The following is a 23972-nucleotide window of genomic DNA, read 5'->3' as shown; positions in this document are numbered from 1 at the left end:
ATCCAGTCTTTCCACTCCTCTCTTCTTCTCTGTAGCTGTGGCTAAAATCCGCGCCAATGACCACTGAGATTTGTAACACCCTTGTGCCAGTAACAGAGGCCAGACGGTCATTAAATTGGAAATAAACAAGGCAGGAATTAAGAATGGGGGATGAGCCGTCAGGACCTCCTATGAAACCATTTGGAGAAAACCCAGATTTCCCAGATGTAATCGTAGGCCCTAGAGTTTAAATCGGAAATAAACGAAGGTAAGCCCATTTTGTGTGAGGATGGAGAAAAAATAAAAAATTCACACCACTGAGCAAATAGGATGCCTATAGTACATTTGAAATCTCCCAGGCTCACCCCAACTTTGCATATATGTATGCATGTATCTCTCATTCTTATTTTATCTATATGTCTGTAGATCTATTCATACATGAAGTTGACTAGGATTAATTTTAATAATCAACATATTTTATTAATTAAATGAATTTTAATTTTATGCAAGAAAACTAAAGAAACCTACCTAAAAATGACGATAGTTCTCATAAAGTTTTAAAATTACTCTTCAAATTAAGTCCTACTGGATTTAATGGAAGCAATTCCTTCAGGGCACACCATTCAAACCCTCTGCAATCTCATCTGTCTGGGTCTGTCCAGCCCCAGGAGAGTTGTTCAGGTAACAGTGACCTAAACCAGATTGTAAATCTAAGCCGCAGAAAAGACTTCAGTGCTGCTCCATTAATAGACGACATTATCATAGTGCTAAACACAGAGGCAAAATTCTCTTACAGTTAACGAAGCTGAGGCTTCAGAGACCCTCGCTGGCATGGACCACTTCCGCAGCACTGAAAAAGGTCCCAGCAATTCGTATTAATTGTTGTCTATTATATATCTTACACTAGCCCCCAAATCATATATTTCAAATCCCCAAAAGAATGTGCGAGTAAAAACTTATCCTATTAACTCTTAACCAAATTTATTTCTAGGCAGGTTATACAAGTGTTCTTTCATTCACCCATTCATTCAAATGATGTCTATTCAACACTGCACTTGTATTAGGCAGTAAGGTGGGAGGCTAAAATTTGTGAAAAAAAAGAGAAAAAAATCACAGAATTGGCTCTCAAAGAGTTTGTATTCTAGTAGGGGAGGCAGAAACAAAAACGTAAAGAATAGGAAGCTAAATTATTACACACAATGGTCTCTGTACCCAACACATATGGGTTTGCAGGGAAGTAGAAAGAGAGTTCAGTACAAACAGGCAGTAAGTCGTTGAAACACACATTGAACTTCCGAGTGTACCCTGACTAATGTGCATAAAGACAGGACACATTTGGTAAACTAACATCATTTAAACAAGAGAAAAGTTATTATTCATACTTCAGTGCCACATTGTGTTTTGAGAGCATAATGACCCTTCTTAATCAGGCTGTGGAAAGCCATAAAATGCTAATTTAGCTGTTACTTCAAAGCTAATGGGGATGCATTTTTTTTGTCTTCACTAGGTATCTCGACTTTTCTCTGGTAGTCTGAAATCTCAGTTCACTCTAGTATATACACTTTACTTGCTAATTTCTACTGAGTGTTTAAGATAAAGTTAGAAATAGAGCCATGTAATATTAGCCTTCTTTAAATGTCATGCACTTTAATTTTACTGATAATTGATGAACGAGTTCATGAATGCATCAGATCAGGATTTCATTCAAACACATGTGAATTGTAAATCTCTTCTAGAAGAGGTTATACGTGATACACAGTATCAGGCCCTCTGCTGACATTAAGAGCAAATTTAAATTAAAAAGAATTCCAATAAAAGTTGACAATTTTTCAAATAATATGCATAATCAAACCCGATTTTAAAACAAATTGCTCACCACTGCCTCAGTGATTCACAGAAAATACGGAATTGTTAACTTCAGCTATATGAAGAGTACATTTGTCTCCCTTATAACAGGCATGTTCTTGTAACAGAGGTATGATCTTGGGTAATTACTCATTTGAGAATCGTAAGTTCAGTAAAATGCATCTGGTAATAGGCTAGGCTCCTCTCACAGGAAACTCGAAAACCAGCGCAGATAGACAAATAAACGCAAAAATTATAGCACAGCCTAGGAAGCCCCATAATATAAGTCAGACCAAACGGTGCTCACAGCACATCGAGGAGAGAACCAATCACTCTGCCACAGGCCACAAGGTGATTCTCTGAGAGGAAATGCCAATTTCTATCTTTTAAGGAAAACAGTTGGAGCTTTTAGATGAAGAAGGAGGAAGATATTTCAAGCAGGGAAACAAGACTGCAAAGTGACGGGAGGTCGTGGCAAAGCTGGTGTGCTCAGGGAACGACGGAGTCTGTGGCTAGCTTTACGAAATGGCTCGAGCCGGTGCAAAGAGGTTGACAGGGTACACTGCAGCCAGACGGTGGACTGCAGGACACGGTCCTGTGGACAATGGAATGCCAGGGGCAGTTCGAAGCTGGAAAATGGCATAGTCAGATTTATACTGTAGCTAGGCGATGCTTCGGCAATGTGGGAAATGAAATATATTTTCATGGGAGAAAAGTGAAGAAAGGAGTGACCAGATGGGAGGCATCTGACACTGGCCTTGTAAGAGATGGTACAGCTCTGAGCTGAAGGCCGTGGACACAGAGACGGAGAGGAGCCGCCAGGCTTTTAAGACGATGCTGAGGTCGGGGTTCTCTGCTATCGCATGACAAGTTTCCCGAAGTCATGAGAGTAGTGGAAGGAATCTTAGATGGTATCTGCTTGTTCCAAAGATTTAGCATTCTCTTCATTGAGATAGAGTGCAGTACGACTAGAAAGAAAATCTGTTTTAAACGTACTGAGTTCGACGTTTTTTGAAATGTGGCCAAGTAAAATAGAAATTTATCTCCAACCTGAGAAATGGCTATTGTAGCCTCCAGTCCCTATGCCTCCTCCCCCAGATCCAGCTTCTGCTTTGCTGTCAAAACAACTTCACAAAAATTCAACTCTGACCACGTCGTTCCTTTTCATCCTTCGTTGGCTCCATATTACTATAGAAAAAAAAAAATTTTCGGATTCGCTCTCCCTCATTGTGCTCCCTTTTAAAAACATTTGCTTTAGGTAAGTTCATTATTGCTTTTTCACATTTCCCCTTCTTTTGTTTTTCTGGCTGTTCCTTCTGCCTAGAATGCTCCAACAAGCAAACAATTTTTCTAAGACTCAAATCAAGAGTTGCCTCTGTTATGCCTTTGCTAAAGCTGGACTGGACCATCCCTCTGTACGGTGTGGGTGCCCATCTGTGCGCTCTGGGGATCTATAACCCTCTCGTCCGCTGATTTCTCAACACATACTCCGCTAGAACACGAGGTTCAATGAGCAACATGGTTTTTACTTCTCCGGTATATGCACAATGATTGGGTTTGGAGGGAAGGAAAGAAAAAAAAAAATATCAATAGAACGAAGGGGAGTGGCTGAAATGCACATACTTTCGAAAATAATTCTACTCTTAAAAATGTGTTCTACAGATGGTGCATCTGTGCACAGACACACGTAGAAAAATGTTAACTGCATTGGTGTTAGCGGTGCCCATCGGTGAGAAACATCCTAAATGACCATCAATAGAAAACTGGGTAAGTCAATTTTGATATAGCCAAATAATGAAATACTTTTTAGATACTAATAGATTTTAGTGCATTTATGTGTGTTGATACAAAAGAGAGAGAGAGTCAAAGTACAAAATGAATAGAGAAAATCATTGAGTATAGTATGTTCCCGTTTTAATTAAAGGCCAGTGTGTTCGATTCTTAGGGCGGCTGTGACAAATTACCACAAAGTTGGTGGCATGAAACTGCAGAAGTTTATTGTCTCCCAGTTCTGGAGGCCAGAACTTTGAAATCAAGAGGCCAGGAGGGCTGTGTTGCCTCCAGACAGTCTAGAGAAAGTTAGTTCCACGCCTCATTCATCTCCTGGTGCTTACCAGCTCCCTTGGCCTGGGGTTACCTCACTCCAATCTCTGCCTCCAACTTCACGTCTCCTTTTTCCTTTGTGTCTCTCTTATAAAGACGCTTGTCATTGGATTAGCTCTCAACCAGATAATCCAGGATGGTCTTATCTCATAATCTTTCATTTAATTATATCTGAAAAGTCCTTTTTTCCAAATAAAGGAATACTCAAAAGTTCCAAGGTTTAAATGTGGAGACACCTTTTGGTGGGCTGCCATTCAACCCACTACAAGCAGTTTCTTGTATTTGCTTAAATATGGAAATTCTCTGAGAGAATATGCAAAAAATTACTCAGGTTGGATATTTTTCCCCTCCACTGAAAGGAGAGACTGGTGATCCTGGCATGGAAAAGAAAAGTTTATTTGTATACATTAATTTATTGTCCAAATTTTATTTTTCACTATGATTAAGTTTAAAAACTTAAAACTTAGATTAAATAAAATGTAATGTAAATCTTAAATTGTTACAAAAATTAACTGACTTGAAATTCATTCACTTAGTAACTTGAAATTTTACTTTCAAAAACCCCTTGCTATGATCTATGATTTGAGTGCTTCCATAATTTATGTGTTGAAATCATAATGCCCAGTGTGGTGGTTTTAGGAGGTGAGACATTTGGGAGGTGATTAGGTCATGAGGCTGGAGCCCTTATGAATGGGATTAGTGCACTTATAAAATAGACCCCACGTTGTTCCCTAGTCCCTTCTGTCACATAAGGTTACAGCATGAACTCTGTGACCCAGAACGGGGCACTCATCTGACACGCTGGCTGGCACCGTGATCTTGGATTTTCAGTCTCCACTACTGGGACAAATAAATTCTCGGTGTTTGTAAGCCACTCTGTCTGTGGTATTTTCTTATGGCAGCCCAAAGGGACAAAGACACCCCTTATATGAACAAACTAAGTAAAATAGAAGCAGAGTGGCCAAGGAGTTTTGTTAAGGCTAGCACACCCCAAGACAAAGACAAGCTAAATAGGCTGAGTTTTACTCAATGACTACACTTTTATCATTGGAAAAAAAAAAAAAAGAGAGAGAGAGGAAATACAATTCTAGAAGATCATATTATTTAAATTCATTTCTATCTTAGCTCCTTAAATATTAGAACTCTAAAACACATTCATGCTGTATCAAAAATATCAGTGTCTCTGTATCACAGAGGAGGATGGTCATTCTCCCACCTCGAGTCCACTGAAGACAGTGCCACTGCTCTGGCCACTTGAGGGTTAGGGCGTCCACCCCTGGAGAGGGACTCTAACTATGGAAACCTTGGAGTTACTGTGGAGCAGCAGCAAATACTTCCAGTATCATCTGGGGTGATGAAAGCGACTTGCAGAGTGACTTTAATTAATTTGGTGGAAATGACTAGTTCTTGAGCATATATGATGTTTGTTAACTCCCAGAAATAATCGATGTGTTTTTCTCAGAGATAAGAGGTCTTCTAAGAGAAATGAGCTAATAAATTTTAATGATTAATTATTACTATATGATCATCTTCTCCTAAAATAGATTGAAAATATATTATTTCTGCGTATTCATGTGCTTTGCATATGTGCAATTAATGATGTGAAAATAACCCTAATTATTGTATACCTGTTTCCTCAGAGAAGTAAAGAGTTTTACACTCTCAACTCATTATGTATAGATACTTTTTTCAAACAGTTTTAGATTCATAGCAAAATTGAGAAGAACGTGCAGAGATTATCCATATACCCTCTCCCCACACACATGCACAGCCTACCGCACTCTCAACACCCCCACCAGAGTGGGACATTTGTTACAACTGATGAACCTACATTGACACATCATCACCCAAAGTCCATAGTTTACGTTAAGGTTCACTCTTGGTGCTGTACATTCTATAAATTTTGACAAATGTGTAATAATGTGTATCCACATAGAATAATGTCACTGCTCTAAAAGTCCTCTGTGCTCTGCTTATTCGTCCCTCCTTTGTCCCTAATCCCTGGCAACCACAGATCTTTTCACTGTCTCCATAATATGCCTTTTCAAGAATGTCATAAGGTTGGAATCAGACAGTACATAACCTTTACAGATTGGCTTCTTTCACTTAGTAGTATGTATTTAAGATTCCTCCATGTCTTGTCATGGCTTGAATGCTCATTTCTTTTTAGTCCTAAGTAATATTTTATTGTTTGGACATACCACAGTTTGTCCATTCACCTACAGAAGGACGTCTTGGTTGCCTTTAAGTTTTGACAATTATCAATAAACATCCATGTGCAGGTTTTTGTGTGGACATCAATTTTCACATCATTGGAATAAATTACAAAGAGCATGATGGCTGAATTGTATGGTAAGAGTACGTTTACTCTTGTAAGAAACTGCCAAACTGTCTTCCGAAGTGTTTGTACCATTTTGCATTCCTGCCAGCAATGAATGAGCGTTTCTGTTTTACATCCTCACCAGTGTCTGGTGTTGTCAGTGTTTTGGACTTCGGCCTCTCTCAAAGTTGTGTAGTAGTATCTTGTTATTGTTTGAATTTGCATTTCCAAACAAAAAATGATGTAGAGTCTCTTTCATGTCCTTATTTGCCATTCATGTGTCTTTGTGGAAGGGACCGTGGTTTGCCCTTTGACCTCACTTCCCTGATGAATCTAAGAGGAATGAATTCCTTCAACTTTCTGCTTGTTAGGATAGAATGAGAATTTCCAAGCCTCCTACATGATGATTGGAAAACAGAAGTTTGTGGGTTTTTTGTTTTAGTTTAAATTTTTATTCCTTTCAGGGTCTAGCCTTCTGCTTATTTGTATTTAAACTATAACCAAAGTAGGGTTATACTGGTATAGGGAATGCCCATCCTATGAGGAAATGAATATACAACTCCAGAACTATTTTTAATTGACAACACTACGCTGATTAGCTGGGCACGGGCCACATGCTTATCTGTGAGCCAGAGTATAGTACTCTCTGGCCAGCTTGGGCCATGTGCCCAGTGCTATTGTGGTGGATACAGAGGAAATAGGGCTACAGGCCATTGGGTGGGGAAAACAAAAGTCTGGGCTGACCAAATATCACTACAGTTATAATAAATAAATTATTGAAGGGTCTTTACCAGGGTAAATATCAAACAGGTATTTAAAAGCTATAAAAATGATTCCTTTTATAAACAAAATGAATATAGAAGCAGAATAACGTGTGAAAAACAAAAGTTAAAAAACAGAAATACTGACATATACGAAGTATCTGTGATTTTGTTATATGACTGTAGATACTTAAATTAGCTGCTTTCATTTTCACAGAAGCCGTTTAATTTCTCCCAGTCCTAAGGAAACCTAAGAATAGAAATGGAATATAAAAGAATAAAATTCAGTGAACACATCATGATTACAAAGTGCCTGCCGTAAGCATATATACTCATGCATTAGTCTATTTCCCTTTTGAAGCTTCTGCACACCCATCTTTCCCTCTGTTATCAGCGTTGTTAACAACCTCATTCAATTTCCACCAGCTGTTCTGTGCCTGTGTAATAATTTCATATCTTGGGGGTAAAGCTTGATCTTTTAGAGTCAAGGAATAATTATTATTTCAAGTAGCTCCCCTTTTCGGTGAGAATCCTTTGGGGGTCAGTCTAGCTTCTAGCCTTTAGGTGAATGAGAACATTGTGCTTATTGGTGCTGAAATTCTGTAAGCTACAGAGAGGTTTCAGATTCCATTTCTTCCTCCTTTCCTTTCTTCCCCCACCTGTGTAGTGCTCTTTCTTCTGTGCATTAACTTGAGTACATGGCAGTAAGATACCATGTATGACATTAAAACTGCTTCTAATGTGATCTATTTTTTTTATCCTACATAAGCTGAAAATTTGACTTCTAAAAAGTAAACTATGCCTTTCAGGTAACACTGACCAAATTCTTAAAGCTCATTTATTTTTTAAGAATATTTATCTTTTAAAAATAATATTCTTAAATATTATTCTGCATTGTCAAGATGTTGGTTGAGTTTTTGGAAATTCTGAAGATTTTTTTTCTTGTGAATCCTATAGTTTTTATCAATAATAGGAAAGCTTATCTAAGACTGTTTCAAGATCTTATATCTGTATATATGTATGTAATTGTAAATGCAGCTATTTGAAAAAACAGATAAGTACTACAGTTTATGATTATTTCTTCATAAAGATGTCTAATTTCAGGGGGGGAAAGGTATTTTTAACTCACAAATACTAGTAATACTCTTTGTAAACAAATCGTATATGATTAAACATTTTGAATTCTTTAAATGCATTGTTATTGATATTATAATTTCTCAGTAAGTCCTTCCTGTCAGATCAACTTGAGAGACCTCTTCTAATAAGCTGTGAATACTCTGAGATCTCTGCCATGTATATAAGGTTTTCTAAAATTATGAGACTGTCATCAGTTAGTGGAGGGAATGCTACAGAGAGAGGAGAGACAAAGGTTTTCTGCCTGTTGGTAGGATGTGTCAAAAATCAATCATCAAATGGGATTTAAAAAAAGCAGAAGTTACACATGCTTCCTCCAAACCCACCAATGTGATTCTTATATGAAGATCTTATACCTTGAGAATCACTCTCAATGAGCCACTTTATTGCTAGAAATATATATTTCGGTCCTCAAGTTGTTGAAATGATCAAAAATTTGAGAACCACTGAGCAAATCAGGAACATGTATTAAATCAAACTAGCTGTTTAATGGTTACTAAATAAAACATTTCAATAGCTATTTTTTTCTATATTCACTTCGTATTTTCTTGTGTTATAGTCTTTATTCAAACTTTTTATTAACCTTAAATCATGCACATTAATATTTTCAAAATAAATATCTAAGAATGAATTATCTTTCTTAGAATTTTAAACATTTTAAATTATCTTCTTAACAGAGTATGCCATACTGATGATAGAATGATTTGTGTGCTTAAAACTAGTCTCTACCTTAAATTATAAATTCCAGGAGTCTCAGGATTGTGTATGTTTTATGTTCCAACCTCAGCACTGTGTTTAGTACATTGTAGACAATGAAATTTTTAAATGAGAGAAGATGTTTATTGGTGAAAGAGAGGACTTCACAATTTATTTTAGACTTTATTTACATTACAAAATAATCACTTATTATGTAGAAATTCCAGGGTCTTTACCAGGAGGACAAATTAACCTAATTATAGTTTTTAAAACAGAACCCACTGGGAGATACCTACTAAATGGAGATAGTATGAAGATAATACCCGAAGATCTTATAAAACTAATAACGAATAAAAGGCATATAAAACATCTTTAAAATATATATTAAGCCAATAATCTGTTATGAAGAAAAGCCTGTTCTCTAGAAATACCTACTACTAGATTGCAGAAACATATTATTTTCCTTAAACTTAAGTTGTTGTTTTTGTAGAAAAGTAAACACGAAAGCCGTAATACGTACCTGGTAGAAGTCATCTTTTAATACTTGAAAATAGTCAAAGATCATTCTTACTTAAAAGTATTAGATAATATGAAACTATTTTACTAAACATTATCATCATTTGTTATCACAAATTGTTTTGTAGGGAGGATGACAAGAAGCCTGCTGCTAAGTCAAGGAAGAACTGTTTCTGTCATCAGAGTGGCAGTAAACAAGCAGTACAAAATTACAGTTGTGTCAACAAGCTAGAGATTAATGGTTCACACACTGTTTTCCTTTCATTGGCCCCTTTGGTAGGTCAAATGACCGTGTAGACCACCTACTCACAATCTCACCACACACGGACACTAGCTCTAAGTTTTTTCACTCTCTCTCCCCTCAACTTCGATTTTATCATTTAATGTTACAGGAAAATGAAAAATAGAGGAGTCAATTAATGGAAAGAAGGAAAGAAAAAAATCTAGCAGCCTCTCAGGTGTTCTTTTGCAAGGTGCTAATCACCTACCCAACTTGTGTAATGCTTCAAATTTGGTTCTAAAATCAGTGATAGGAGACTAGAGAAACAGTAACACTAATTATACTGCTTCTCCAAATGCCATTGAAATTTCTTTGTGAATCAATAAAATTGATTCATACCAATAAAATAATACAGTAGCAATTGATGTCTATGGTTTGATATCTATGATTTGAGATTTCTCAGAAACTTAGAACTTTAAACAAGAACACCGTTAAATATAATCCTATGCTTTCAGCCCCACCCTTCTCATCTTTAATGATGTTTTCTGAAAAACTTACTGAATCATTGAGCTGAAAAATGATTGTTTTTTTTTTTAATTAGGCCCTGTATTTCCTAGATTCATTCTCTTCCCTTAAAATCTATCCTCTCTCCTTTTTTTAAGAAGGGGAGTTACTTACCTTTAGCCTTAATTTGTACTTCTCCCACTGAAGTTTAAACACAAAAAGGAACTCTTTTACTTAAAGAACATGTGTTTGAAAGTTTAAAAAATGCATTAGCCCACTGCAATGATTTAATAATTGGAAAGTATTATGGTTTTTTGTTTTATGAACTTTTCATCAAGCCTGCTATATTGCTACAGCATTTTGCTTAGAACCCACGGATCTGTTCTTTATGGGAGGTATTTTAAAATACCTTCTCTCTTTTATAGCCATTGGGTAATTTTACTAAGCAAGAATTTTTATTCATGTTTCCAAAATGCATTTTTTCCCATAAAGGTAGAGAATCAGCAGCAATTTAGTTTATTTTGCAAAGCTCTCTGAGTACTCCGAAAGCTTCCTTTCAAAGGCAGATAAAAACTAAAGGTGATAATGAGTGCATCCACATGGAAAGAAGAGATATCAAAAGAAAAAAAATCATAAAACAAAAATATCTCTAGACCGAAAGGTATTTCCTGTTCCTAATCTTAGATGTGTTATAACTTTACTGATCATTTTCCCCAAAACATCTTTTATCTGGTATCTTTCCAACTTATATTTTGAAGGAAAAAAAAAGTAATGCTGTCCATTACAAAAATCAAATAGTTTGTAGTATTTGTCCTTTTAGTAGATTTACAAATATTAAACATTTTTTCTTTTCTACCACACAGAAAATGTGTCTTTTTGAAGAATCCTGGGAGTGTTTTTACAAAATGCCATGTGACAAATAAGAACAAAAAAATGTGCTAATAGAGAAACAGTCCAAAACACCAATTTGGGGTGTCACAGGAATATATTGTCTTTGTAGAGGAATCTGACAAGCATTCCTCCAGAGGCATAAATAGGCAGAAAAATGGATGTTACAAGAAAAATGAAGTCAATTGGATGCAGAGAAGAGAAAGTGAAGCAAGCCAAGTGAGGCCATTAAGTCAAGAAAGAAAGAGTATTAAGATAAATATATGTAATAGTGAATACCAAAAGGGGAAAACTTATTTGATAATAATACAAATGCTTGAAATTAATTTTTCATAGCATTCAATACTTCAGTATTTGTGAAAGGAGAACATCAACAATTATATAAGGGAATGGATTATTTAAAATCTTTTGAGATTATCAATTTTATTCCATTATAAAAAAAAAAGTCTCAAAAATTAGTTTACTAAGAGGAGAGCACAGAGTTGTACTTTGGATCTTCTTATTTACACATCTTTACTAATATGTAGATTATTGTTTCTATGAATATTTATTTCAATAGATGTATACATGTTAATTCTCCATGTTAGCTACAAAAGTTAATATGAAGACGTGAATGTAGGCCACTCCATTAAAAGTCAGGCATTGCATCCAAAAGATGAAAAAAATAAATATAATAATTTTGGGGGCAGAAGTTACCTATTATAATTTTAAATGAAATTTAATTATCTGTATAAGCTGTACTTAATTATATAACTACATCACTTATCTGTAATTAATATAGCTCATGCCACTAAAGGAAAATTAGAGCACATCAGAAACATTTACAAACTAAAAAATCACTACCCAAAGAAAACAACTCATACACATATGACCTATTTTCTCTAGTTTCTGTTTATGCAATGTGTCATTATTCTTGTTTTTGTCTTTGTTATTTTATCATTGTTTCTATATATTTGCAATCATGTAACTAGTCTTTTCTTCTTCACTTAAACATTTATAAACATTTTTCATATTAGTATGAATGAATATAGAAGTGCTTTTGGTGACAATATAATTAGGTGACTATACATATTATACTTATTCTCCTGTTAATAAATATGCTTTGGCTTCTTAATATTTATGTAAGATTTTAGTTTGGTATAAGACTCTGTGATCAGCTTAAAATAGAAGGATATAAGTAAATATATTCTAACTTACATATTACGAGGATTATTCTAGATTCTATTTTGAGAAGAAACAGTAAAAATGGAACCTGTTAGGTTGCTAACAGCAAAAATCCAAGTGAGAAATAATGGTGGGCTCGACTAGGTTCACCACAGTCAAAAGTTGAGAAGTGATCGTTCATGAGATAAATACTGGTGGTAAAGCCAGTCACTTTTGTAGATGGATTAGACAGAATGTGAGAGAAAGACAGAAGTCAAGAATGACTCCAGGGTTTGAGCAAACGGAGAGAAGAAGATGCCATCCGCTGAGATGCACACCACTTGAAAAGCTGGATTTTCCAGGGAGGAGTGGGTTGAAGAAGGTGTGGTGGCAAGGGCAGAAGCTCCGTTCGAAAAAATATCAATTCAACATCCAAGAGAAGATTTAAAGTAAGCCTTGAGTATGTGAATCTGAAATTCAGGAAACATGTGGACCAGAAATATAAATGTGAGAGCCACTGGAATATAAGTGGCTTTTAAAATTCTGAAGTCATCCAAGAAGAAACAATAGAACAGAGTTCTCAAGACTGTGCTTGGGGCGTCCAGCATTATGTAGCTGGGCAGGACAAGAGGACCAGGTAGGGACGTCAGTGAATGGAAAAATCCGAGAATATAATGCCTGGCCATGAATAAACAAATAATACAAGGGCGCCTGGGTGGCTCAGTCAGTCAAGCGGCAAACTCTTGATTTCAGCTTGGGTCATGATCTCGGGGTTGTGAGATGGAACCAGCCCGTGCTTCTCTCCTTTCCCTCTCCCTCTGCCCGCCCCCAACCTCTGTGCCCGTGCACGCACTCTTTCTCTCTCCCAAATAAATAAATAAATAAATCTTTAAAAATATATATATAAATAAATTATACTAAAAATAAAAAGAGTGATCTATTTAATCAAACGCTAGATATAAATCAAAGCAAGGTAAAAGCTGAGAACCAACTGTTGAAAGCAGCAACATGGGAGACATTTGAAATTTTGTCATTTTTCCATTATAAAAGTAATGCATGCTTGAGAAAGACAAGTAGAAGACAGTAAAGCATTTTTAAAGGGGCAAAAAAATACATCTTTGGGTGGCCCCGCCACCAAAAGGAACTGCTGCTAATCTTACGAGAGAGAATGGGAGAAGCCCATAGACAACTCTTTGCAGGGATATTGGTGAAGGGGAACAGAGAAGATGCAGAAGCTTGGGCAAATTGTTGCAAAGAGTTGTTTTCAGTTTGTTTCTCTTACTATTGTGAAAACAACAGTATGTTGCTATGCAGATGAGAATGATTCGAGGGAAAGTTGATGATTTAGGAGAGAAAGTGGAGAGATCGTTACAGTGGCGTAGGTGAGAGCAGGAGACATTTGCTTCAAGCAGGAGCATGAAGAATTCACTTTTGTTGATGGGCAAAAAAGCAAAGATTAGCTAACAGGAAGGTAGATGTGTTGTTGGGAGCTTGTGGAAGTTCGTTTCTGGCTGCTTTTATGTTCTCACTGAAATATTCATCAAAATCAGCAGCTGAAAGTGAGGGTAGGGAAAGAGTTGTTNTGGGTTTGAGTATTGGGACCACACTTTGAAGTTAGTACAGTCCACCTAGTTGAGAGCTTTTATCCAGCTATTTTCTGCTTCCCATATTATTTAAATTTTCACAAATTAATGTTGCCATGTCTTTTCAGAATTTTTTTTTTTAAATGAGGCATTAAAATGTATCTCCTTCATCTACTGTCTCATGCGCTTGACTCTTTGAACCGATTTTGTAATGCTTATAGCTCAGTTAGGTATTTTTTTGAGGTTAACAATCAGAACAGCATTTAGTTCCTTTGAATGTTGTAAAGCAAGGGAGGAGTTGGGAAGATTGCTACAAAGTATCCGGAAAAGGAATGCTACATGCACCAAGTGTCTGTTGATTAATTTACTCCTTAATTCGGTGTTTCTCTGTGTGTGTATGAGAGGGGTATAAGTCGTAAGTCATGTAATAGAACGCTTTCATTAGTACAAATTTTTAATCTATTTATCTATATAATTTTACAAGGCAGAATCATTCCAGAACTCAATGAATTCCTACTTAGGCTGGAAGTATACTGACCTCTGGAGTAGAGGTGAGGCATAATATATTTCTCTAGTGGAGAACAAGACCGAGGTAGTCTTCATTTTAGTCTTGTAAGGCTCCTTCAAAGCATACGATATTAAATAGAAACTAAGTTCATGGGGCATGGGGACAAGTAATCATTTGTTACTCATTTATTGATTTGCTCTTAACTTTCACAAAAATTAAATTTAGAAGTTATAATTTTCTTCCTTTAATTTAACATACTGAGGTAGTTTGAGCAAAAATATGGTCACAACTTACATTTTGTGCCAAGTGTTAATATTTATTTTATCCAAGGGAGTTTTGTTAGCCAATATTTAAAGAGCACATATGGTTCTTTTCTGTGGAAAATACTTAATATACGTTTTTAGAAATTTGAAAATAATAACAATAGAAGTAATCTATCAATCGTGTATTTCCATGTGCTCACACACACACACAAGAAAACGAAAACACAAAGAGTTTTATTTTCTTAGATTTTATCCAGCAGTTGTAAAACTCCATATTTCATTTAATTTTGGAATTATTTGCTTAACCATTTTGATTCATTAATTTTCTTAGTTGTTTTGATTTTCTTACCTCATTTCTTCATTCAAAAAAAGTAATGATAATGTTATTTTAAGTTGCCAAGATAAGCTGTCATAACCACTACTTTTTAATACTTTTTATAATTCACTCATTATAAATAGTGAGATTGCAGATAATGTACATATAAAACCAAGTATTTTAAGTTATCAAAGTTAACCTTTAATAAAAGGCAAATTAGAATTACAAGGTTTTCTACAACAATTTTTGCCATTTTTTGTTTAACTTTTTATTTTTAAACATGACATTTTTTTAAATCTCATGACATTTTTTTATCTCCAGATGTGCAGAACTGTGAGGACCATACTGAATGGTATCATCATTTTTATTCCAGTTTCACTTCATCAAATTTCATAGATAACAATGGAAAGAAAGAGTATTCAACTCAGAAGGACAAGACCTAAAAAGATTAAGTATATTAGCTTAGATTAAATATAATGGAAACATCTTCAAAGAAGTATATCATAAGCATAAGAAATTATGAAATAGTTATGACCTCTCCAAAGTCCTCTGGATAAGAAATTCCCCATGCATTTTAGAAAATTACCTCCTTTATTTGAATAGTACCAGAAATTCCATGAATTTTTTTAGGATCTAAAACATGTTTCTTTGTAATAAATGAGTATTTCTATCTATTAAGTCACTGCATTACTTCAGGAACTTAAATATAAGAAGGCTTAAGTGTTTAAGGAAAACATATGTAAATAAATTTTAAATATATGCACTTTGGGAAAAAGTTTATAGCAAGTAATAATGGCAGAAAGTAGTTTAGGAATAAATGTGATACTCAATCACGCATAACAGATTGTAAAATTCTCTCAGCAAGGCTCTATGCCTCATTCTGCATTCCGCTTACCATATCCTGGATGCTTTTTTTGATCACTTCTTTCCACAGAAGATCGTACTGGGACAAATGTTGGAATAGAGACAACCTAAAATGGATTAAGAAAGGAAAAAAAGGAGAAGAAAGAAAGAAAGAAGAAAGGAAGCTCATGCATTATTTACATTAATAAATCTAGGTTGGTGACTAATCAGATTACCACTTAAAATATTACATTATTATTTCTATAATTTAATTTAAAATATTTTAAAATCTTATTTAAATTCTATTCATTTTCACAAGCAATGTAAGAACCACCATTTTGCTCTTCAGTGTCACAAAATCTATGAAGAAAGATTATTTTTAAAGAGTGTCTAAATATGTGTTCTTCCTTGTTTGGTGAAAAATAATACATGAACTGACAAACAAATAGACACAGAAATGTTGTGAATGAAATCACATAACCTACTTTGAACATTGAATTCTTAGACATTTTGATTTGATATTATAAGTATAAATATAAGTAGAAGAGATATCAATAGTTTATGTAATAGAAATCCTATTTGAAAAAAAAAATGTTAAAGTGTTGTTACTGTGTGCATTTTCATGACATGACCCTCTCCTTAGCCCAGACACATCTGCTTCAAAGGAATTAAGATGTTACAGCAGGAGTATAAAAGGAAAACAAAACACCCATATTCAGATTATATTGCAAATATGAATTTTCAAGAAGATATTAAACTTGAAAGTCAAGCATTGCTGAGGAAGAAATTAGTTTTTAATTTTTTTACCTCCCCTTTTAACCAATCAAGATCCATGCGCCGTAAGCCCGACAGGCTGACAGGAAGAAATCAGCAGACACTCTGAATCTGCTTGTTACAGGGAAAGTACCAGGCAAAGAAGCCGTCAGGTAGATCTCCTAATTTCTCTTCTCTGGGTTTGGCCTTCAGGATTGTCAATTAGTTCGATTAGAAAGCTCCAGTCCAGTCCAGTTCTCCAAGGAGCTCCAGTCCAGTTCTCCATTTGGGACACTTGGAAAAGACTGCTCTGCAAAGGACCTTGTGCCAGCTTGAGGGGCAGCATTATGGTTACGGGAAGCCACAGAGAAACTGATTCTGGAATTAGCTTCCAAGCTTATGTTGGTCGCCATGTGGCAAGAACCTTCCATGGCGGAGTGGAGTGCCTGGACCAAGGATCCATATGGAAGAATGCCAGGGTCTGCAACACAATAAGGGCTGAGTAAGTAGGGAGCCATCGGTTAGGTAGAGAAAAATGTCATTTTGTATTCATCAGCCCAGACATCAGAGCAAATGCCAGCAGAAGATCCCGAGAAAGGACCAAGCCAACCGAATACTGCAGCAGACACACAACGCCTACTCTGTAGGGGACTGAAAACCAGTAAGCATCTGATGGATGAATCCAAAGACTCTCCTTTTTCTCTTTGTATGTTTGTAAAGATCCCCAACTGGCCCTATCCCTGAACTCAACTTAAGACCATCCTTGAGAATACCAAGTGCATGGGGAGAGTGGAAATAACTGTCAAGATCTCATTTTCCAAGGGCTGAGAATTTTCTTAGAGGACTGTTAAAATTATTGGGTTGGATTAAGTTTCAAACTAAATTGGACCAAATGTAGCGTTTTATTTCCAACTAATCATAAAAGAAGTCAGAACTATTATAGACCAAATAAAACAAAGAAACATTTTTGTTATCTTGTGATTATAATGTTTGTCTTTTGATTATAATGCGGGCAACAGTGGCATCTCTATGACACAAATACCAAGTGAGCATAAAAGAGTATGGATATGGCAAAGATTAAAGATTACTAAAATACTCTAGGGGAGCCAGAAAGGAGAACTAGAGAGTAACAATATCAAGTTTCTTGGCTAAATGAAACACTGTTTTAAGTATTTTACATACATAATTTAATTTTTTTTATTTTTTTATTTTTTTATTTTATTTATTTTTTTTTTTACCATTTACCATTTTACAACTGAGGTTGAAAAAGTTTAAGTGATATATTTGGTCTCAGTCTTCGAAATATTAACCTTAATATTCTTCATTTTTTTCTTAAGATTTTATTTAGTCATTTGAGAGAGACAGACAGATAGTGACAGAGATAGTGAGAGAGAGCACAAGCGGGGAGGACAGGACAGGGAGAAGCAGGCTCTAGGTGAGCAGGGAGACTGACGTGGGGCTCGATCCCAGGACCCTGGGATCATGACCTGAGCTCAAGTCAGACACTTAACCTACTGAGCCACCCAGGCACCCCGACCTTAATATTCTTCTTATAAACTGTTCTGCTAAGAGGTCAAATGGTACCAACCACTAATTTTATTTATATTCATATTTTAATTGCTATATTATATTGTTACTTAAATAGCTGTACTTGTACTGTTCAAGGTGTAGAGTTTATTTATTTATAGCATCTTTTTCTGTAATAAAGTATGGCTGGAATCAAGTATCTCTGCCTATTATTTGGTTCATAATAAGTTGATGAGTACAGGCATGAGAAGTTGAGATTGCCATTTGTTAGGAAAATAGAGTTGCAATTATTTTAAACCTAAAAGACTATAAAACTAACTTTATAACATTGTGTAAAAGCAAAAAAACACATTTATCTCTCTCCCAAATTATAAGATAACTGTATTGGAGGTTAGAGAGATAAACTGAATTCATTTGGAAGAGCTTCAATTCCCTACAGTATTAGGGGAATAATACAATAAGCACACCAAATCTGCAATAGTATAAATTCAGTACATCAGCTGCATGATGAAAATGAAAATAATTTCTATTAACAGATTCTACATTGGGGGGGCGCCTGGGTGGCTCAGTCAGTTAAGCCTCCAACTCTTGATTTCGGCTCAGGTCATGATCTCAGGTTTGTGGGCTCTGTTCTCCACAGGAAGTCTACTTGTCCCTCTCCCTCTGCTCCTTCCCCCCACTCCCTCTCTCTTGCTATGTCTCTCTCTCCTTCAAATAAATAAATAATAAATAAATAAATAAATAAATAAAATCTTAAAAAACATGATTCTACATTAATAGATTCTATTAATTTCTCTTAATTAATTCTATTAAGATGGATAAAAGATCTATTATGATCGATCTTAATAGAATATTTAAGACCTCACAAAACAGCTTTTGATATAGTCTCCATTCAGTGAGTCCTGTCATCACTAGCAGGTTTCCTTAAGTGGCCATGCAAGCACATCCCAAAGTTATCCATTACACATGCACACGCAGAGTTTTAACCCTGGTGATCAATGGGGTGACAGATGTCACAGCCAGATCACCCTCACATCCCACACAGAGTTTCAAAATAGTAGGCAACCAATAAAAGTGTTTTGTTATAACCATAATTACAAGTATAGCCGGCATATATAGGTTTAGGAACAAACACAAATTATTCATTAAGTGTTTCAGTTTATGGAAGTAGAAGTACCCAGACAAATTTTGAACTGGTTAAAAAGCACTCAGAGTGAAATGGGCATAGGTCAATGTTTTTCTGGGAAAAGTAAATCATTTTAGTTAAAAGAGTTTCTCCTGTAGATTTCCTACTAGTTTTGATTGTATTTAGTACATATATTAAGCAACTGTTATTGATATCTTTCAAATCTAAAAGGGAAGGTACAAACTGAATTATTATGGGGTAAGTAAAATTTGTCTTATAAAAAGTTAATAAAAGAAAATGTTGAGATTTCTCAAAGTTAGGGCTTTTGGAAGTTAAGTCATCTGAAAACAAAACTGAAATATATTATGAAAACTATAATTTTTTTAAAAGAGTGTTCAGTAAGATAACTGGAATAAACAAGATAATATTAGAAAACAAAACCAATAGTTAAGCTAGAAAAGTAACCTGCAGTTAGTTCAAAAAGATTATTTTCCAACATCAGGTATATGTATTTTTTAATTCTTTTGTAAAAGTAAAGAGACCTGATTCCAAGTGAAAGAGAATATGTAAAAAATATTGTCCCTACTCTGATTTAAACTCTAAGGTAAGTAAAAAGTCAAGTGTAAAAATTTTTGGATTGAGACTTTGGAAACTGAGTTCAAGTTCTGATTTAGTCACTGGGTAGCCTTGAGTAAACAACCTAACCTTTCTTTGTCAAGGTCAGCAAGACAAAGGTGTTGAATTAGGTTATCACCAAAGTTGTTCCCAACATTAAACATCTATGACTCTGGGACTTCCAAAATTCTGGAAAAAAATATAAAAATTCAGCTAAATTATTTATCAGTGAAAGCAATTATGCAAGACAAAGGATTTTACTAAAGAAGATTTCTAAATCTGTAGTTTGCTTAATGGTGAATCAGCAAAATTTAATTTAATCCTCTCAGACAAACATGGGAAACAAAGTGCCAAATAATTTCCCCATCTCATTTACTGAAATTTCATCCAGATGTACAGTTTCATCCAGATATACAGTAGAGACAGTTCAACTCTGGCTGTGCAGAGAGCAGTTGGTGATGAGAACGGGGCAGGCACTGTAGCCCAGCCCTTTGCGTAACAGCCTGGCATGCCGCGTGAATGTTGAGTCTTACCCTTTGCTGTAGTCATGCTCACATTTAATACTTAAGGGAAAAGAAACTGAAAGTATCTCTTTCTCTCTCACACACACACACATTCACACAACTTTTCTATGATTCAGATTCTTCTGAAATATTTAGAGCCGTGGCAGTGAAAAATTATGAATCATTCCATTTATCATCATCAGAAATTAGATAAATGTGACTCTTGCAAACGACCAAAAAGTAGAATTAAAGACATTTGTGCTCATTATTATTGCATCAAGCCAGACATAATAGTTTGGTTCTCTGCAAAATTGTTCAGTCATTTATTGAGAATTCTCTATAGTCGATAGCCTGTCAGAGGCCGTGGGGAAGAAGAACAAGGTAGAGATGGCCTCTGCTAGCAGTGAGTACCCCAATGAGAGAGACACACACATTAACAGTAGGAAAATGACTCAGTAAAGGAGTGGTTAAGATGGAAGTGAAAGAAAACCTGATCTGAATTAAGGCAAGCACAAAAAAAGGAATTTAGAGTTTCACAAATTCAAAGCATCCAAGGCGATCGGACTTTAGGTGTGATTTGGTTCAAGGCTCAAGCAATGGGACTTGTACTTGGGTTTTCTCACTCTGTTTCTTTCTGTTTCTGGCTTCTCAGATGTTGGTTCTGATCTCACCCGTCAGTACTCTATGGTAGTTGTCAATAAATCCCAGTGCGTAAAAATGTTTCTCTCCCTTACTGCTAAACAAATGTCTATGGATTGACTCTCAGTTGCTCAAATTTAAATATGCCCACACTGGAATCAACAACTGTGTAGCTGATGAACTCCGCACCCAAAAAAATGATTGAAAATGAGAGGGGCATATGCCAAAGGAAATTTCTGGAATTGCTGTACAAGGAAAATTGATGTTAAGTGACAAAAAAAAAAAAAAAAAGCGAATGCCCCATTTCAGGAGCAGACTGAGTAAGACATAAGGCTCTTGCTCTAAATCAGATTGTCTGGAATTAAATCTGGTTCAAAGTAAGAAATATTTTAATTTCTACAAGCCTTCTTTTCTCATGAGTCGAATGATGATAAAAACAGTATCAATAGCCTAAAATTATTTGAGGATCTTGTGACAACCTCTGTTAAGACATAGCACAGGCATGGTAGTTAGTAAGCAGTTCATGAATGTAAACTAGTATTGATTTAGTTTTCTAACCGCTTCCTTTTCTGCAGCATGAATTCTGCCCTTTACTGCTTTCAATAACTTAAGTTCAACTATTAAATTTTCATTCCCTATCATTTTTCCTTCTCTCCAACACCCTTATTGTCACCTAATTTTGAGCTCTCCTTATGTTATACTCGCATCTCAACCTTAGCTTGCATTTCTTACGACTGCTGCATCGTATTTCATAGACATCGTAGCTGTTCCAGCTAGGTTACGCAAGAGGAAAAAGCAATCCCAAAATACTGATGGCTTTCAACAATAAATGTTGTTTGCACTCACATCGTATGATCACGTGGCTCTGCTTGGATCTAAATGGTCTTCACAGTGGGAAAGTGCTCTCTCGCAGTCAGGGAAAAACAGAACGGTGAAGCTAGGACATACCCTTGCAAGTTTCTTTTCAGAAGTGGCACCCATCACTCCTCATGTATCATTAGCTAAAACAAAGCATGATTAAGGCCGATATTAGCAGAGCAGGACTATATAATCCTCCTGTACAGAACGGAGTTAATACTTTGATAATAAATTACGAAATCAGCTACAGCAAGCAAACTTTTTTTTTCTTCTTTCTCTTTTTATGGACAAAAATGCTCAACACCTGAGAATCATTTAGGGATATTTTTCAATCTAAATATTACCCACTACCTACTTTATTCGATTCAGTTCGTGTGTTGGTTCACACACCGGCCCCACACACAGAGGTCAGGGAGAGAGTGAGGACGGAGGCAGGCCACACTAAATTGATAGGTGGCAGTTTTAATAAGTGAGAAAACTTACTTACAGGCTTATCTTGAATGGCCACAAGATGAGTGGATCTCCACACCTACCCACCAGAATCTTAAAAATTTATACAGGAGCCTAATTGGGTTCAGTCACATATACTATCCAGATGGTCTCGACAACACCTTAGTCTCTTCATGAAGCAGTAAATATTAGTGATTCTATTTATTTATTTAATTTATTTATTTCACTTTATTGAAGTTTTACATCTGAACTTGAGCATGCATCCATTTAATGGTTCTTGTCGTGAAATGGAAAGTTCATGAAAGCACTTCCACATCCTTGGAACAGCTCCCGCTGTGGGAACAGTAAGCAGGAAGTACATTCCAAGGACAAAGGTGGGAGTGAAGAACCTTTGATTGCCGGGGTCCAGCTTGTCGGTCAACCAGGGGTCACATATTCTGATGCTTGTATGACTCCTCCAGCATCACACCTCTGTGTTTGATAATTACTATTAGAAATATCAGTGGGTTGCCTTATTTATTTGTGTATTTATTTAACATAGAGCCCTGTGGTTGATCCAGTTTAGAGGTATGCCCTTCTTCCTTGGCAATCATCTGAATATACGAATCATAGATATCTGGGGGATCCCCAAAATCCATCAGTGGGTTTGATGAGATGAAAACTATTTCCATAATAATTCTATGACCTGAATTCCCTATCTCACTGTGTTAACGTTTGTGCTCATTATATAAAAGCAAGGCTGTGTAAAACTTCTGCTGCTTTGGTACCAATCAAGGCAGTGGAATCAAAATACGCTATACTCCGAAGTTCTTTTATTCTTTGTGAGCCCTCTATTCTTTTTTAAATCCAATTTGACTTTAATATACCCATAATGAAGCAGTAAATAAATATTAGTGATTCTATTTATTTATTTCATTTATTTATTTCATTTTATTGACATTTTACGTCTGAACTTGAGCATGCATCCATTTAATAGTTTTTATGATGAAATGGAAAGTTCACACAAGCACTTCTGCACATTGAAGTATGACGACTTTTTGAGGAAAAGCACTTGCACGGTTGAGTTGTGAGCTGAACTAGCTGCTTTTTTTTTTTAAAGGAACACCATTTTTACTCAAAAGAATAGCAGAAAAACAATGGTTGTTGAGATTTGCATATTTGGCAGACATTTTCTCAGAAATGAATGATGTAAGCCTGTAATGTTATAGAAAACAACTGACAACCAATGGCAAAATTTAAGCTTTTAAGTGAAAACTCAAGGTTTTGGAAGATTCCCTTCCGTTATCATAAGCTTGACAGTGTCCCAATATTTCAAGGCTTGTCTGATGAGTTTGGTAGGGATATCAATAAACATGATACAGAATAGTAAAATATGTAATGATCTAAGAGACGTCCTTGACTTGGTGAACCAATATTTTCCAAGTAATATGTGTCATACATACATGGGTAAAAGATCCATTCAAAGTGCGAGATAGACCAATGGGATTTAAATGTGACAGCACTAAAAGATAAATAATGTATGCTCGGGTTCTACACCACAAACGATTTAAGAAATTATTTGTTGAGTCTTATGCAATACCTAAGAAAAGTATCCACAATTACCTGAAACGGCTGTTACAATTCTCTTACTTTTTTCAATTATATGTTTTCCTTCCTTCCTTCCTTCCTTCCTTCCAAACCTCCTTCCTTCCTGTCTCTCCCTCCTGACTGCCCCCACTCTTCTTTCTTCCTTTCTCTATCTTTCTTTCCTCTTACCTTCCTTCCTTCTTTTTCTTTTCTTTTCCTCTTTCTTTCTTTCTTTCTTTCTTTCTTTCTTTCTTTCTTTCCTCTTTCTTTCATTGTCTATATTGAGTAACTAAAGATGCATTAAGTAATTATT

Source organism: Ursus maritimus, unplaced genomic scaffold (genome assembly GCF_017311325.1).
Source record: "Ursus maritimus isolate PB19 unplaced genomic scaffold, ASM1731132v1 scaffold_11, whole genome shotgun sequence".
Classification (NCBI taxonomy): Eukaryota; Metazoa; Chordata; class Mammalia; order Carnivora; family Ursidae; genus Ursus; species Ursus maritimus.
Note: the sequence above shows the minus strand (reverse complement) of the source record.